This window comes from Panthera uncia, chromosome B4 (assembly GCF_023721935.1).
Source record: "Panthera uncia isolate 11264 chromosome B4, Puncia_PCG_1.0, whole genome shotgun sequence".
Lineage (NCBI taxonomy): Eukaryota > Metazoa > Chordata > Mammalia > Carnivora > Felidae > Panthera > Panthera uncia.
In genome coordinates this window covers 36,605,697-36,621,919 of record NC_064809.1, presented here as the reverse complement: position 1 = coordinate 36,621,919, position 16,223 = coordinate 36,605,697, and positions in this window count along the sequence as shown.

Below are 16,223 nucleotides of genomic sequence, written 5' to 3'. Positions count from 1 at the left end.
GTGCTATTCGTGCACCATCTCATTTTACCCCCAGAGAAAGCCTATGAAACAGATGTAGAGGCCCCTTTTGGGCAACAGGCTTGACCGATGGAAGCCTGAGTGAGGTGACCCCAGCCTCTTGGCTGAATACAGACAGGGCCATCAGGTGACCCACCTCAAAGTATCCATAATCCCTAGCTGACCAATGGGTTACATAAACCCGGACACAGGTAACAAAAAAGGAAAATTACATATATTCCCACACCTCCTCCTCCTCCCCTTAAAATACAGCCCACACCCCTGCCTCATAACAGTCTCTGCTCTGCTGTCCTGCATGCAGCTCCCTTCCAGTGCATTCAACAAACTTCTATCTCCCTTGTTCTGCCTCGGGTGAATTCTTTCACCTCCCGTGCTGCAAGCTTCCACCCATCGGGTTGCCCCACATTTGGGGGAGAAACTGCTATTTCGACTTCTTAAAAATGAGAACACATAGGCTTAGGGAGAAGTAAATAACTTACTCAAGGTCACGTACCTAGAAATGGTAGGGCAGAATTTGAACTCAGGCTTGCAAGATTTCAAAGTCCACTGCTTATAAATACCATGGGCTACCAAGCACAGCTGTAGCACTGTGTTTATTTGGGCTGTTGCTAGCCCATGGGATTAAACATAGCTTTCTTAGGAAAGAGGTGAATAATGAAATGACAAGAAAAGTTGTTGCTTTCACTGAAAATTTCATCAGACCTGAAGAATATTTTAACAATCTAATTAGAGGCTGTCTCCTATCCCGACGTGTTGACAATCCTGCCCCACTACTCTACCTTCCCTACCAAGGAAGGAAAATCATAACTTTTCTCTTTAACTCCAGAAAATTAATTGTAGTCCTTTTCTACTTGTATGCAGTTTCTTCTGATCTCTGTTCCCCTGATTTTCCTGTCTCATTCTCAGAATAGAGAGGAGAGTTTGCAACATTTATGTAACTAACTAGTCTCAGCAGGAAACTCTTGGCTGATTAACCGAGAGCGATAAGGGGCTCTGAGTGAATGGAGAAATTCTCAACATAGATTCCACACCCTGACACTACAGCCCAGAGCTACGGTGAGAGAGGGCAGAGTGGCAACGTGTTAAAACGACAGTTTCAACCTTTGGACAGTCTTTTAGGCTAACCATTTTTAAATACCACCACAGGAGTTTATTTACGATAGGCAAGAACATATATTGATGCACTGATCACTTAGCTGGAGGATATGGAACTCAAGGTACTGCCTATAATCTCATGTGTCACTGCTGATGACTCTTTCCTTAGTCCAGAGAGGGAGAAGGGGCCCCAAAAAGGAGTGTGACTATATGGGTCTCCTCCATCCTTATTCTCCCAAACTAGAAAAGAATAGGGCCCACACCCAAACTGTGTTGTAGCAATGCCAACCAGCCAAAGACACCAGGCACACACCAGTAGTGAAACAGGTTGATTACTCATTGCAACAAGGGAGAATGTGCTCCATCAGGACTGTGGGAGATCTCAGTAAGAGGGTGTTAGAGAGGATTGATTATAAAATGAATTTGTGTTAGGTGATTTTGAGGATGGTTCGGGAAGCAGAGCTTTGCTGTGGATTGGTTGCTATTAGGAAGCAGAGATAATTTTCTGACTGGATTTCTTGCTAAATTTTATCTAGAAACCAGGAAGAATGAAGCAAAGCTAAAAATGGGAATTTGTAGGGAAGCAGTGGCCATTTGTGTTAGCCAGCATAGGGAGACGCTTGGCCATTTTTTGTGATTTGGATAACGTTCATGTTTTTGTCTCTTTTCAGAGATCACAGAGTGGTCTTATTTTTGTCTTTTCCATCATGATCACAAAGTGGCCTTGTCTGATGATGATGTGGGAAATGACTTATGTTCAACAGGAGAACATGGGGCCCAACTGTGGGTGTCAAGGCCTAGCCACGCCAAGGTTCTGGCAGTGCTAATGCAGGTCTTAGCTGTCACAGGGGTTCTTTTCTCACTGGTAGCCACACGCAGAGCCTCGCAGAGCTGAAATGACACAGCGGGAGCTGGTAACTCTGCGGAGAGGAGGAAACCCACCTTCCTCTCAAAGGCCTTGGCCACAGCTTCTCCCTTGCCATTTCCTGGAATTCTCTGGCCTTCGAAGGAAGCCCTACCCCAACATTCTTCACTCTTGTTGCATCTTTCTCCTCTTTCTTCCATTAAAAAAGGAAAGAAAAATTTCCTAGAATACATAGACATCATCTGGCCGTTCTCCTCTCAACTCTTCTATCAGATTAATATGTAAATTTTTCAGAATATGAAATCACAATGCGTGAACATGGAGTCTGGAGAAAACCTTGCTTCCGTGGGCCTTGGAGCAACTAGGAAAGCAAGGATTATGAGAGCATGACCTCCCTGAGGTGTCGCTAACCCTTGTTTTTTACACTAAGATCTCAGCAGCTCAGGAGGCTGCCTGCTCTGTTAGAGTGTTTAAAACTAAGGTGGATGGCTGTGCACGTGATAATCTGACCCATGAACCCCTGCCAACTCTGCTCCCTTCTCCCTTCCAACATGCTCCTCCTCTCCAGTTAAACACTTTTCCTCAAAGAGCACCTGGGTGGCTCAGTCGGTTGAATGTCTGACTTTCAGCTTCAGGTCATGTTCTCACAGTTCATGGGTTTGAGCCCCGCTTTGGGCTCTGTGCTGACAGTGCAGAGCCTGCTTGGGATTCTCTCTCTCTCTCTGCCCCTCCCCGCTCACCCTGTCTCAAAAATAAATAAATAAACATTTTTTTAAAAAAAGAAAGTGATTCCCAACACTGTACATCAGAATTACCCATAGAGCTATGCTACATAAATTTATAGATAGCTGTATATAACTACATTATGTATATGTAGTTATATGTATTAACTATATATATATACACATATATACATATATATAACTCCATATATATAATGTAGTTATATGTAATAACCACATATATATAGTTAGCTAGATTTATATATCTATATATAACTACATGTATATGTAGTTAGTCTAGCTAACTATATATAAATCTAGCTAACTATATATATAACATATATAAGTTTATAGTCTGGGTCCTGCCTAAGAGATTTTGATTCACTATTCTGGGGTGGAACCTAGATATCTCTGGTTTTGGGGGGCAGTTGTTTTTAAGACAGAAAGAGTGTGAACAGGGGAGAGGGATAGAGGGAGGGAGAAAGCGAGAGAATCTTAAGCAGGTTTCACGCTCAGCTCAGAGCCTGATGTGGGGCTCGATCCCATGACTCTGGGATAATGACCTGAGCCAAAATCAAGAGTCAGACACTCAACTGACTGAGCCATCCAGGTGCCCTGATATCTCTGTGTTTTTAAAGCTCCGCAGTTTGATCTTAATGCATACTGACCCTGATTCTCACAAATATGATCTTGATTCTAACAAAGATTAAACTTGATGCACAACCAGGATTGAGAACTACTGCATCTGAAAAAGGCTACCACATCAAAACCTATCTCTAAGGGGCACAGAGATAATAGACAGACAGATAGATGTAGATACAGACAGCTATATTTACAGATGTGTTTATCTATATCTATCTACACTCCAAGAAGCTAAGGGTCTATTATATACTTAAACCATTTCCAAATAGGAAGATCACACACTCCACTCAGGGCCTCTCCAAAATCACATAACCCTTAGCAGGTAAGGGGCTTTTGTCTTCACTCTTAGCCCAGGTTCTTGTTTGCCCATTGAAATCACCTGGAAAGCATTTTAAAAATCACTGACACTTAGCTCCCGACACTAAAGCTTCTGATTTTATTGTTGTGAAGTGCAGCTTGGACATTGACTGTTTTCAAAAGCTCCTTGGATGACTCTAATGAGCAGCTAAAGTTGAAAACCTCTGTAGCCTAAAAGCTCTTGTGGCAGTTATCTTAGCTCTCATTCCATCCTCGGGAAAGATGCCTTATATTTGAAATTCTTTTGGAAAGCCACCCTCAGCCTTTTCTTCTCCAAGATAAATAATCACAAATCCCTTTTATCTCTTCTAAGAATCCTCCTTTCTTACTCCACCCACTGTTTTCAGTGCTTGTCCCTGGATGCTCTCCAGGTTCTTAACATCTCTGTCAAGCTGGAGTGGTCAAAACTTCCGGACCCTGCCGTGCCGTATTGTTGTTGACTGTTCCATGTTGTGATTGCTTCAACGGTGGCTCCACACTGCTGATTCAGTTCTTGGTTTCCACCAATCAAGAAATCCACCAATTGGCGAACTCCACATACACACTCGCGGACTTAGAAGCAGAAGCCTAAATAAGTCAGTATGGGAATTGTATGGCAAGTCCTCCAAGGTGACCAATGGGGGTGGCGCATGGAGGAGGCAGAAAGAAAGGGCATAAGTGCAGAATGAGGCAAGAGCAAATTTCAGTGTGGTGGAAAAAACAAAAACAAAAACAAAAACGGATAACGTGGGAGGCAGAACTCCACGATCCCAGTCCTGGAAATGACTCTAATCAGCCCCATAACCTTGGGCAGTGAACTTCACCTTTCTAGGCCCCAGTTGCTCATGTGTAAAATCAGAGAGTAAGCCCAGATCATGTCTAGGCTTCACTTCAGCTCTGCATCTTTCACAGCTGACCTCAGGCCATAATGGAAAAAAGTGGCTCTCATGGTTCCCCTTCTACTTGATCTGCCCACAGTTCTTTCTCTCAGCAGCTCCAGTCATTCCAAGAGTTATTATTTTCCCAATCCTGACATCAAGGATTACAGTGCAGACCTAGCATCCCTAGAATGGAAGCTTCTCTAAGATGATACAGTGCCGTCTTCTAAATAAAGAAAACAGTCTCAAAGTATTCAGTCCACTCAGCTGATCCTTGAAACATTGAAATGAGTTAAAGACACATTCCTCCATGTTTAAGAATTAGAGCTCTAAACAAGAATGACCAGAATAGTCAGTGTTCACTTCTTCATCAACAACTATACCTACCAAAATGTAGCACCCTATAGAGTCATCAATATTAGCAGTTGTGGCACTGTGCCAGGCGCTTTAACATACATTCTCCTGGTTTGCATTGACAAACCAGAAAGATTGGCATGATCCCTATTTTATAGGTAAGCCTCAGAGAGCTTCAGAGAGAAGTAAATGCCCAAGATTCCAAAGCTACTAAGTAACAGAATTGGGATTTGAATCCAGGGCTCCCCCAGATCCCTCTGTTTCACCCAGCAGAGATAGGTACACCTTGAAGCTAATGATGTCTTGGGGTCCCTCACTTGCACGAATGCCTTTCTTTTTTTTTTTTTAATTTTTTTAATGTTTTTATTTATTTTTGAGACAGAGAGAGGCAGAGCATGAGTAGGGGGGCAGAGAGAGAGGGAGACACAGAATCCAAAGCAGGCTCCAGGCTCCAAGCTGTCAGCACAGAGGCCGACGCGGGGCTCGAACTCACAGACTGTGAGATCATGACCTGAGCCAAAGTCGGACGCTTAACCGACTGAGCCACCCCGGTGCCCCTGAGAATATGTTTTAGACATGAATTCAAGAGGAATGCTTGCTGGCTTTCTGCTCTAGGAACCTATCCTGCTACTTTAAAGAAATGAGGGACTGTGGTTTCACCTTGTGCCATGTGAGCATGGGTCACTCACTCTTCATTCTTCCTCCACTTTATTTTGTACCAGTGGTATCCTGCTCCCGTGACAGGCTGTGGATTTCCTCTGTCCCTTATGGCAGGCCTGATGGCATGAGTCTCATCCTGTGACATGCCACTCCATTCTGATTTTCACAGATCTCCATTCTGCACCTGATCTGTGGTAATGACTCTGCCCTTCCCCTCCTGCCACCTTTTTCTCAGTCTGCTTTCCAGAACTGAGCCTGCAGTTGCTTTGGCATTGGGCTTCAGCTCTACTTTTTTAGCCAGAAAAGTAATGCTTCTTGATCACTTGGAAAGGAGTACCTTGAAAAGGAGGGGGTGGGGCAGAAGAGGGAGCACCTTATAACTCAATTTCTATTAGAAAGGCCCTAATGCCAGGGTTTTTCACATTTCATTCTAGCTTCTTCTATAACCACATCAAAATACTCTAACACTGTATTTTTCATCTACTGCTCTTCCCTTCATCATGATCTTAGTTATCAAAAACCTGTTCTCCTTGAGATTAATGCAAATGTTTTTCTCTTTCCTCCCTTTCTGCAAACCAGAGAGAGTGCAGATAACAACTATTGACATACACAGCTTGGGGCACCTGGGTGGCTCAGTGGGTTGAGAGGCTGATTTCAGCTCAGGTCATGATCATGAGTTTGAGCCCCACATCATGCTCTGTGCTGACAGTTCAAAGCCTGGAGCCTGCTTCGGATTCTGTGTCTCCCTCTCTCTCTGCCCCTCCCTCACTCGTGCTCGGTCTCTCTGTCTCAAAAATAAATACATTAAAAAAATTAAAGAAAAGAAAAATACAGCTTAACAGAGAAACACCTTCAAAACTGGGAATTTCATGTGAAGTCAGCACAGTATCTCCTTCTCCCTCCACCTGTCCACTCATCGTCTCCCATAGCCTCAACACATCCCACAAATCAGACAAACCTTTGCTTGGTAAACAAATATTTATTATGCAATGGTAGCCTAATTAGTACTACTAGAAAAAACAAGGTAGAACTAGACTATATATAATATTTCCCAGACACATTTTTCATGCAAGCGTTAGCCATGTTTTAGAAACAATTTAGTCTATCAGCAGAAGAAGCATGGAAAAGTTGACATTTGAAAAGCTGGAAATCTTAGGGCTATGTCATTCTAAGACATGATAGGATATATGTATATATATGTGCATGTATACATAGAACTTAAAGCAGAACTTAAAGCAGAATATTAAATATATCCCTGAAAAGAACCGTAAAACAACACACAAAGCCAGCACCCCTTGCTGAGATGTAAACATGTCTATAGGCAAATGGATATATAGGACTCGTCTATCAGTAATCCTTATTCTTCTTCTTTTATTTATTTTTTTAAATCTTTTTTTATGTTTTTATTTTATTTTTGAGAGAGAGAGAGAGAGAGAGAGAGAGAGAGAGAGAGAGAAAGACACAGAGAGAGGGAGACACAGAATCTGAAGCAGGCTCCAGGCTCTGAGCTGTCAGCACAGAGCCTGATGCGGGGCTCGAACTCACAAACTATGAGATTGTGACCTGAGCTGAAGTCGGTCGCTCAATCGACTGAGCCACCCAGGCACCCCATTCTTCTTTTGTTTTTTTTTAAAGAGAGTGTGCACAAGCAGGAGAGGGGCAGAGGAAGGGAGGGGGGAGAGAGAGAGAGAGAGAGGGAGAGAGAATTCCAAGCAGACTCTGCTCTGAGTGTGGGGCTCAATCCCACAACCCTGGGACCATGATCTGAACGGAAATCAAGAGTCAGATGCTCAACTGACTGAGTCCCTCAGGTGCTCTGGATAGAAATTATTATTAGCTTGGAAACCAATTTGACAATAAACTTCATATATTGAAAATAAATAAATAAATAAATAAATAAATAAATAAATAAAAATTATTAGTTTACAAAGTTGGGATGAAACTTTAAAACTCTAAATTCTGCTTCTGGTCTCTTGCCTCCTATCTTTTATTACCACATATCAAGAAATCAGCTTACTAAATCCCCAACTAATCCATCCCTAGAAACAAAATAGAAACTCTCAGGATACATGGGAAAGATAAGAGCATAATTTCAATGATGAGGAAATCCTCACATTTCCATATTTGTGAATGAAAATTAGGAATGGAAAATACAGCAATTTTTGCTGACAGCTTCCAAAAGCATGAGGCTACAAAGATAAGAAAATGAATGAAGAGGAAGCAAATTTGCAAAGACTCTTCGCTATGCATACTGTGAATCTCATGAATTAAAAAATTCAAGATTTGATTCCTTCCTCCAGAATTATAGCTTAAAGACTAAAAGAATGCTTTGCATACACAATAAAAAAGATGGGAACAATTTGGAATGTTTTCAGAGGAGAACTACCAGTAGGGCCAAGTAACTCAGAACACACTGTAGTAGATGTGAGGAGATTTGGAGGTTTCTCTTTCTCTAAGAAGAAGAAAAGATCATTTCCATTGAATGTAAGAGGGGGATTGGCCAAAGGACAATTATAATTACCCCAAATTGGAGTAGTTTTATAGAAGTTTAGCTCAAGTGAAAAAAAAAAGTTACTGCTTTTCTTCTCATGAACACTAGAAAAAAAGCCATTACACTTTTTTTTTTTCAATCTGATTTGAATGGGAAAGTACGGAAATTGTGAATGTTGTTAAGCCTAAGGAAGTTAGCTCATTTTCTCAGGCACTTCAGTCTTAGGCTGATACAGCATATTACTCATGCTGACTGTGTGCAGGAAGGAAGGTCGCACCCCACAATCACTGCCTCTTGGCATTCACACCCTCTGTGACCTTCTCCCCATGAGTGTAAGCAGGACCTGTTACTTCTAACCAACAGAATACAGCAAAGGTGACAGGATATATGTGATTATGTGCACATGATTATATAAGATTGTAACATGTGTCTTGCTAGTAAACTCTTCCCCTGGCTGGCTTTGAGGAAACAATTGGCCATGCTAGAAAAATCCATGCACCAAGGAACTTAGGATGGCCCCTTGTCAGCAGCCAACAAAAATGGAGGCCTTGAGTCCAACAACCCACAGGAACTAAATGCTACAACAACGACATGAGCTTGAGAGGGATTCTTCCCCAGCTAAGTTTCAAATGAGACCACAACCTCAACCACCACTTTTGATTATAGTCTTAGTGAGACCCAGAAGCAGAGGACCCAGCAACGTTGTGCCCTGTCTCCTGCCCAACAGAAATGGTGAGGTGATAAATGCGTGCTGTGCCAAATGGCTAAAACTGTGATATTATGGATACACAGCAATAGAAAATTATTACAGCCAGTACATGAGATATATCCTCATAAGTAATTATGGTTGCATAGTAGAGGTTTTGGAATGACTATATTTACATATGCATAGATGCTCAGATACTTTGAAGAATGAATGAGTATGCTATAAGAAATTTAAGAAATGTAGTCAACAGAGGAATAATCTAAAGAAACGTGGCACTCCTCACACCAATTGATTCAGGATAGAACAAAAATTTAGTATAGAGAATAAAACTAGAAAAGTATTAAGCAAGGGGTGCCTGGGTGGCTCAGTCGGTTAAGCATCAGACTCTTGGTTTCAGCTCAGGTCATGATTTCACAGCTTCATGGGTTCAAGCCCCACACCGGGCTCTATGCTGGCAGCATGGATCCTGCTTGGGATTCTCTCTTTCCTCCTCTGTCTGCCCTCCCCCACTTGCGCTGTCTCTGTCTCTCTCAAAATAAATTAATAAACTACAAAAAAAAAGTATTAAGCAGGTAAGGAGGTATTTTTATTATCTTGTAGAGGAAGTCATTGTAAGCATGTCAGGAAAACCAGGAATTATAAAATTAAAGAAGTTGACATCTTAATAAAATAATAACTTTTATAAAGAAAAAAATAATAAATAAGAATAAAAGACTAATAACAAGGTGATCAAAAATTTGCAACACAAGACAAAGAAATAATGTCCTCAATACACACAATTCTTAAAAATCTTTAAGATTCCATTTAATGCAAGCTATACATGCATTAAAAAGAATACAACTCTGTACTTTTGTCTTATACAAATGTTCTTATTACTAAGTAAAAGAATCAAGTTACCAAACAGTAGTGTGTGACATCATTTATGTAAAAGTGTACATATTTGCATATATGCATACATAAATATGCACAGATAGCTGTGTGAAAGTAAATTTGGTTAAATCTTAACAGTGGTCTTTTTTTTTTTAATTTTTTTAAATGTTTATTTTTGAGAGAGAGACAGCATGAGCAGGGAAGGGGCAGAGAGAAAGGGAGACACAGAATCCGAAGCAGGCTCCAGGCTCTGAGCTGTAAGCACAGAGCCTGACATGGGGCTCGAAACCACAAACTGCAAGATCATGACCCGAGCCTAAGTCAGACACTCAACTGACTGAGTCACCCAGGTGCCCCAGCAGTGGTCTTTTTTTGGTGGAGGGTCATTTTTCATTTATTCTTAGTATTTTTTTTAAGTTTTATTTATTTTTATTTATTTTATTTATTTTTTAATTTACATCCAAATTAGTTAGCATATAGTGCAACAATGATTTCAGGAGTAGATTCCTTAATGCCCTTTACCCATTTAGCCCATCCCCTCTCCCACAACCCCTCCAGTAACCCTCTGTTTGTTCTCCATATTTAAGAGTCTCTTCTGTTTTGTCCCCCTCCCTGTTTTTATATTATTTTTGTTTCCCTTCCCTTATGGTCATCTGTTTTGTCTCTTAAAGTCCTCGTATGAGTGAAGTCATATGATTTTTGTCTTGCTCTAATTTCCCTTAGCGTAATACCCTGAGTTCCACCCACGTAGTTGCAAATGGCAAGATTTCACTCTTTTTGATTGTCGAGTAATATTCCATTGTATGTATATACTACATCTTCTTTATCCATTCATCCCTCGATGGACATTTGGGCTCTTTCCATACTTTGGCTATTGTTGATAGTGCTGCTATAAACATGGAGGTGCATATGTCCCCTTGAAATAGCATACCTGTATCCCTTGGATAAATACCTCGTAGTGCAATTGCTGGGTCGTAGGGTAGTTCTATTTTTAATTTTTGAGGAACCTCCATACTGTTTTCCAGAGTGGCTGCACCACCTTGCATTCCCACCAACAATCCAAAAGAGATCCTCTTTCTCCACATCCTTGCCAACATCTGTTGTTGCCTGAGTTGTTAATGTTAGCCATTCAGACAGGTGTGAGGTGTATCTCATTGTGGTTTTGATTTGTATTTCCCTGATGATGAGTGATATTGAGCATTTTTTCAGTGTCAGTTGGCCATCTGGATGTCTTCTTTGGAGAAGTGTCTATTCATGTCTTTTGCCCATTTCTTTACTGGATTATTTGTTTTTTTGGGTTTAGCTTTTATTTTTATTTAAGTAATCTCTACAAACTTGGGGCTCAAACTCATGACCCCGAAGTCAAGTCACATGGTCTTCCAACTGAGCCAGCCAGGCGCCCCTTCTTAGTACTTTTTTTAAACAAATGTTCATGTGCTATTAAACAAACAAACGAACAAACAAAAAACAATAAATATATTTCCCCCCAAAACTTTTAGAAATATTAGTGCAAAAATCATTATATTTGTCAGATAAGTTAAACAGAAAACATTTAAAGAAGAAATACCAATGTGAAAGATACTGAAAGGAAAACAATTTCTTGGATGGGAACAACACCAGTATGTTGCAGTCATTTCTGCAGACTGTATTATCTCAGGGAGAATGCTCTGGAGATAACTTCTATTGCTGGTAATTTGTAAGAAAAACGGAAAAAAGACTAGAGATGTTTTGAAATAAGGTTGGGAAAAGCATGGGAGGCAATTAATATGATTCTAAAAGGTATACAGGGGAAATAATAGAATAGCCTACTAAGTGCCATTATCAAATTAATGATCTTGTCACACTAGTGGTGGCTGAATGCACAGGCATAGGTGGAAGGCACTACATAAAAATATGTGAACACCCTTATTATACACAGCTCTTAACAATCATTAAGACTCCCTATAATGCATTTAGAATGGTGGTTCTCAACCCTTGGCTGCATAACTAAAATCACCTGGAAACTTTTTTTTTTTTTTAATCCTAATGCTTGAGTTTAGAAAAGGCAAATCTACAGAGACGTAAGTAGACTCATGGCTGCCTAGAGCTGGGAGTGGAAACGGGATGACTTTGAAGGGGCATGAAGTTTCTTTTTGGGGTAATGGAAACATTCCAAAGTTAGATTGTGATGATAGTTGCACTATTCTGTAAATCTACTAAGAATCTTTGACTCATAAAATAAAAACACGTGAATTTTATGGTATTGTATCTCAAAAAAGCTCTTCAAAAAAAAAAAAATACTGGTGCTTGCATGCTACTCCAAGATACTCTAATTCAATTGGTCTGGGATGGGAGTGTCAGGGATGGTTTTGTAAAGCTCTCCAGATGATTCCAGTGTGCTACCAGGGCTGAGAACCACCAATTCAGTTGTAGGAGAATACAGAATTACTTCATGTTACCAAGGCCAGATTCTTTGAGAGAATACACGGAGCTTCAGACCACCTTTGATTTCCACTGTACATCTCCAACTATGCAAATGGAATGTTGGTCAAATTCGTTGCGAACTCCATTGTGTTGGGGTGACACTACACATAGAGTTCCACCTTTAGAATTTTAGCTTGAAAGCTAAAGGATGTTCTGAGTATGTATTTAAGATGGAAATGAAGTTGGAATTTTTTCAGATAAATTCAATGTGTTTGAATTTTAAGAGGCTCAAAGTCATAACACATAAGAAAAAATTAATATTAAGCCAGAAGATTGAAGTTGAAGGATGGGGAGGTTAAAAAAAAAAAGTTATTGTCAAATATTGAAAGGATGCCAAATAGAGGCAGTTGAACTCGTTTTTCATATCCTCAAAAGAATCTGGATTGATGTATGAGGCTACAGGAAGATGGACTTTAGTTCTTTGAAAGGAAGATCTTTACAATAAACTTGTTCTAGGCATTGTGTTAGAAGCTAGTGATATAAATGCTGTGACTATAATACAGTCTAGCGGTTCTCTAACTTCATCAAGTATCACAACCACCTGGAGGGCTTATTAAAATGCAGGTTGTTGGCCCTGCCCCCAGAGTTTCTGATTCAAGAGGTCTGGGGTAGGGCCCAAGAATTTGTGTTTCTAACAAACTCCCAGGTGTTGCTGATACTGCTGATCTAGAGACCACAACTTTGTGAACCACTGTATAATCTAAATATTACTAGAGTTCCATGAAAGGACATCCACATCACATTAGGAGGAAAGGATTAACCTGTAAGACTTCTCAGAAGAGTTTTGGGGATGGGCTGAATTTTGAAAACTGGGCAGTGTTCAAACGACAACCATAGGCTCAATATGAAGTCACTTATGTCAGGCCAAGTCACCAAACTGGGGTTTAATATCTAACCTAATTGCAGTTTCAACCTCCCCCAGAAACGTAGTCTTAACTGATCAGTACCATTGAGGTAATCTGTCACAGGGACCCTCTCTATCCACCTTCCCCACCTCAAAGAAAATATGGTAATCTGCCTGAGACCTCCTGATCATTCCCTAAAGGTAAAGTGACCTTGTTTGAAACAATCCTTTCTTCTCCTTTGCTAATAACTTCATTGCCCCACCCTCCCTCCTACAAAAATCTTCTATTTTGTACAGGTCCTCAGAGCCCCCCCCCCCTCTAACTTGCTAGATAGGATGCTGTCCTCATGAATCACTTAATAAAACCAATTAGATCTTCAAATTTACTCAGTTGAGTTTTTGTTCTTTAACAGGAGATAGTAAGGAAAAGTGTGGATGAGGGCATGGCAGCCCAAACAGAGCACAATAAATTGACAGACAACAATATACAGGAAGGGACAAAGGCATGAAACAATATTTATTCAAGTCATTGATTGAATGTTTACCATATGCAGGGTATTCTTCTAGTTGCTGGGTATAAAGAGATGAAATAAAAAAAGCTCCTGCTCTCATAGAACTTATAAACAAATACAATACATATTGCAAAGTCCCATTAGGGGGTAGAATAAGCTGTTAGGAGAGAATAAGGGGCCTCTGAAGAGGTGGCATTTAAACTGACATCTTGAGAATGACAGAACTAGGAGAGCATTCCAGAAAAAGCCTCGGAAATGAACATCTGTGTCTGAAGCAGTGAATGGGGGTGTATGTGGAAACAGGACAAGCTTAGAAAGGTAAATGGGGCAGATTCCATAGGACAATGTGTTAAACAGGCTGGCTGTTTGGATAGTTCATTCTGGTAGTAATTTGCAAGATAAACTTGATTGACCAGACTAAAGAGTAGTGCAGAAATCCAGGGGAAAACTGAGGAGGGCTTGAGCTAATACATCACAATGAGAACAGAGGAGATAATTGCATACAGGAAGGGAGTGGTCAGAAAGAATATACGATGGTTCACAGAATTTTGGCTTACGCAACACACTCTTCTTTTGGAGGGAATAAAGAGGAACTGGTTTGGGGGTAGGAAGAAAAGTTTGGTTTTGACACAATGAGTTTGGAGTGATTAAAATCATACAAATAGAAATGCTTACCAGACAGTTGATTAAAGAGCAAGCAAGCAAGCATGGACTGGTGATAATGATTTGGGAAACATCAGAGAATAAAAGTGGTAAGTGGTAACTGGAAGTGAACAAGAGCTTATATACCCCCAAAGAGGGTATATAAGAGAAGAGTCTTTGATGACACCACTTTAAAATGCTGATAGTGGTGACTAGGGAAACTTAGAGCTCTCCTGTTAGCTTCAATTTGCTCAAGTCAGTGTTAGGAGGGTACCTCTGCTGAGGGAAGAGAGGTGGTGGGTGAGGATTTGACAACAGTGAAAGTGGTAAGTAGTCTTTAAAAATGGAAGAGGTTGCTGGACCATTGGGGCTTTGAGAACCCACCTACCTGAGTCAGTTTTTGGTACTACCAATCAGTGGTTTGTACTCAGTAATATTCAGCAGCCCATGAGAGCAAAGAGGTCAGATGGCTAAAATGATCCAGAAATAAGGTTCTGCAGGGCCAGAGTGATGGGGAAACACCATGAATGAGTGACAGGCCATGCAGTCTATGCTAAATGGAGAAGAAATGACCTGGAGACAGAGTGAACTGAAGATTCAAAGAAAAAAGTGATTAACTGGAGATTTTTGAGATCATAAACACACTAGGAGGCAAAGATCAAAGATACGACATTAAAAATCAGAATTGTATGGGGGCACTTGGATGGTTCAGTCAGTTAAGCATCTGGCTCTTAATTTTGGCTCAGATCATGGGCTTGAGCCCCGCATTGGGCTCCATGTGGAGCCTGCTTGGGATTCTCTCTCCTTCCCTCTCCCCCTCTCATGCTGTAAGTAAATAAATAAACATTAAAAAAAAATCACAATAGTATGAATATAGGCCTAGACCTTAACATTTAGAAATAAGTTCTTGACACAATCCAAGCTATGGCCTTGGAATTGGTTTGCTAAATGAAGTGAAAAGGAGTATTGGAAAAAAAAGGAAAGAAAATGATTATTGGAGGTGAAGGTACAGAAACAGTAAAGTCAACCATTATCAGTGATATTGCCCAGAATAATGGTAGGGTTGGAGGTAGAGATGCTCTTGAACCATCCAAGTCCTGAATGAATGTAAAAGAGTAACCAGAGATGACAGTAATGAGGATAGATGATGGTACAGCTGAGTGTCAAAGGCCTCAATGTGTGGCAGTGGAAATCAGTAACACAAAGGCAACAGCCCCTATAATGTACTGGTTTATACCTTATAGTAGTAAAGTGAGAAAAAGGGCACCCTCAACTTGAAATAGTCCTAAGGTAAGTGCGGCTGAGAGCCAGGTTCCAGTTAATGAAAAAGTAGAAGTTCACAAAGGAATAGGGAAGCAAGTCTCTATAATGTATACTTATTTAAAGTAATCTCTGCCCAACACGGGGTTCAAACTTAACCCTGAGATCAAGAGCCGCATGGTCTACTGACTGAGCCAGCCAGACGCCCCTCTGTAATGCAAAAAAAAAAAAAAAAAAAGGGCAGGAAGGGGCACAATAGGACCATGAATTGGAGATAGTAGGTGGTAACGCTGGAATACGAAGAGAGAGGAAGGATGACTGGATGGGCTTTGATCTATTATTTATTCTTTATTGTAAGTAGGCTCCACATGAGGCTTGAACTCATGACCCTGAGATCGAGTCACATGATTTATTGAGCAGCCAGGTGTCCCTGGACTTCTATTTTAGATGGCAGCAGTGAATTACAGGGATGAGAAGCAAAGTGAATTAAACCAGCCTTAAATGTTCCAACTGGAATTCTGAAGTCACAGGTCTATGACAAAACAAACAGAAGTGCTGAGCATTGACCAAGCCTAGATATGCCTGAACTCTTCTAGGTTCCAAAAAGTTTTAACGATAAAACTCCATTTTGTGTCTCAGCAAAGCTTAGCCCCAAGTAGAGAGGATGGCAAGGTTAGGCCAGAGAGGACTAAAGTAGCCTACTAAGACTGAAGACCTGTGAGTGGCCTACTGGTCTCAGTGGGAAGGGGTCTTTGCTTTGAGTGGTGGAAAAATATTACTAAGATCAAATACCAATTCAGGAGGAGGGAGTCTAATAGGTCTGTCGAAATGTGTCTTCTACTCACCTTACCTCCACACAGTTGGG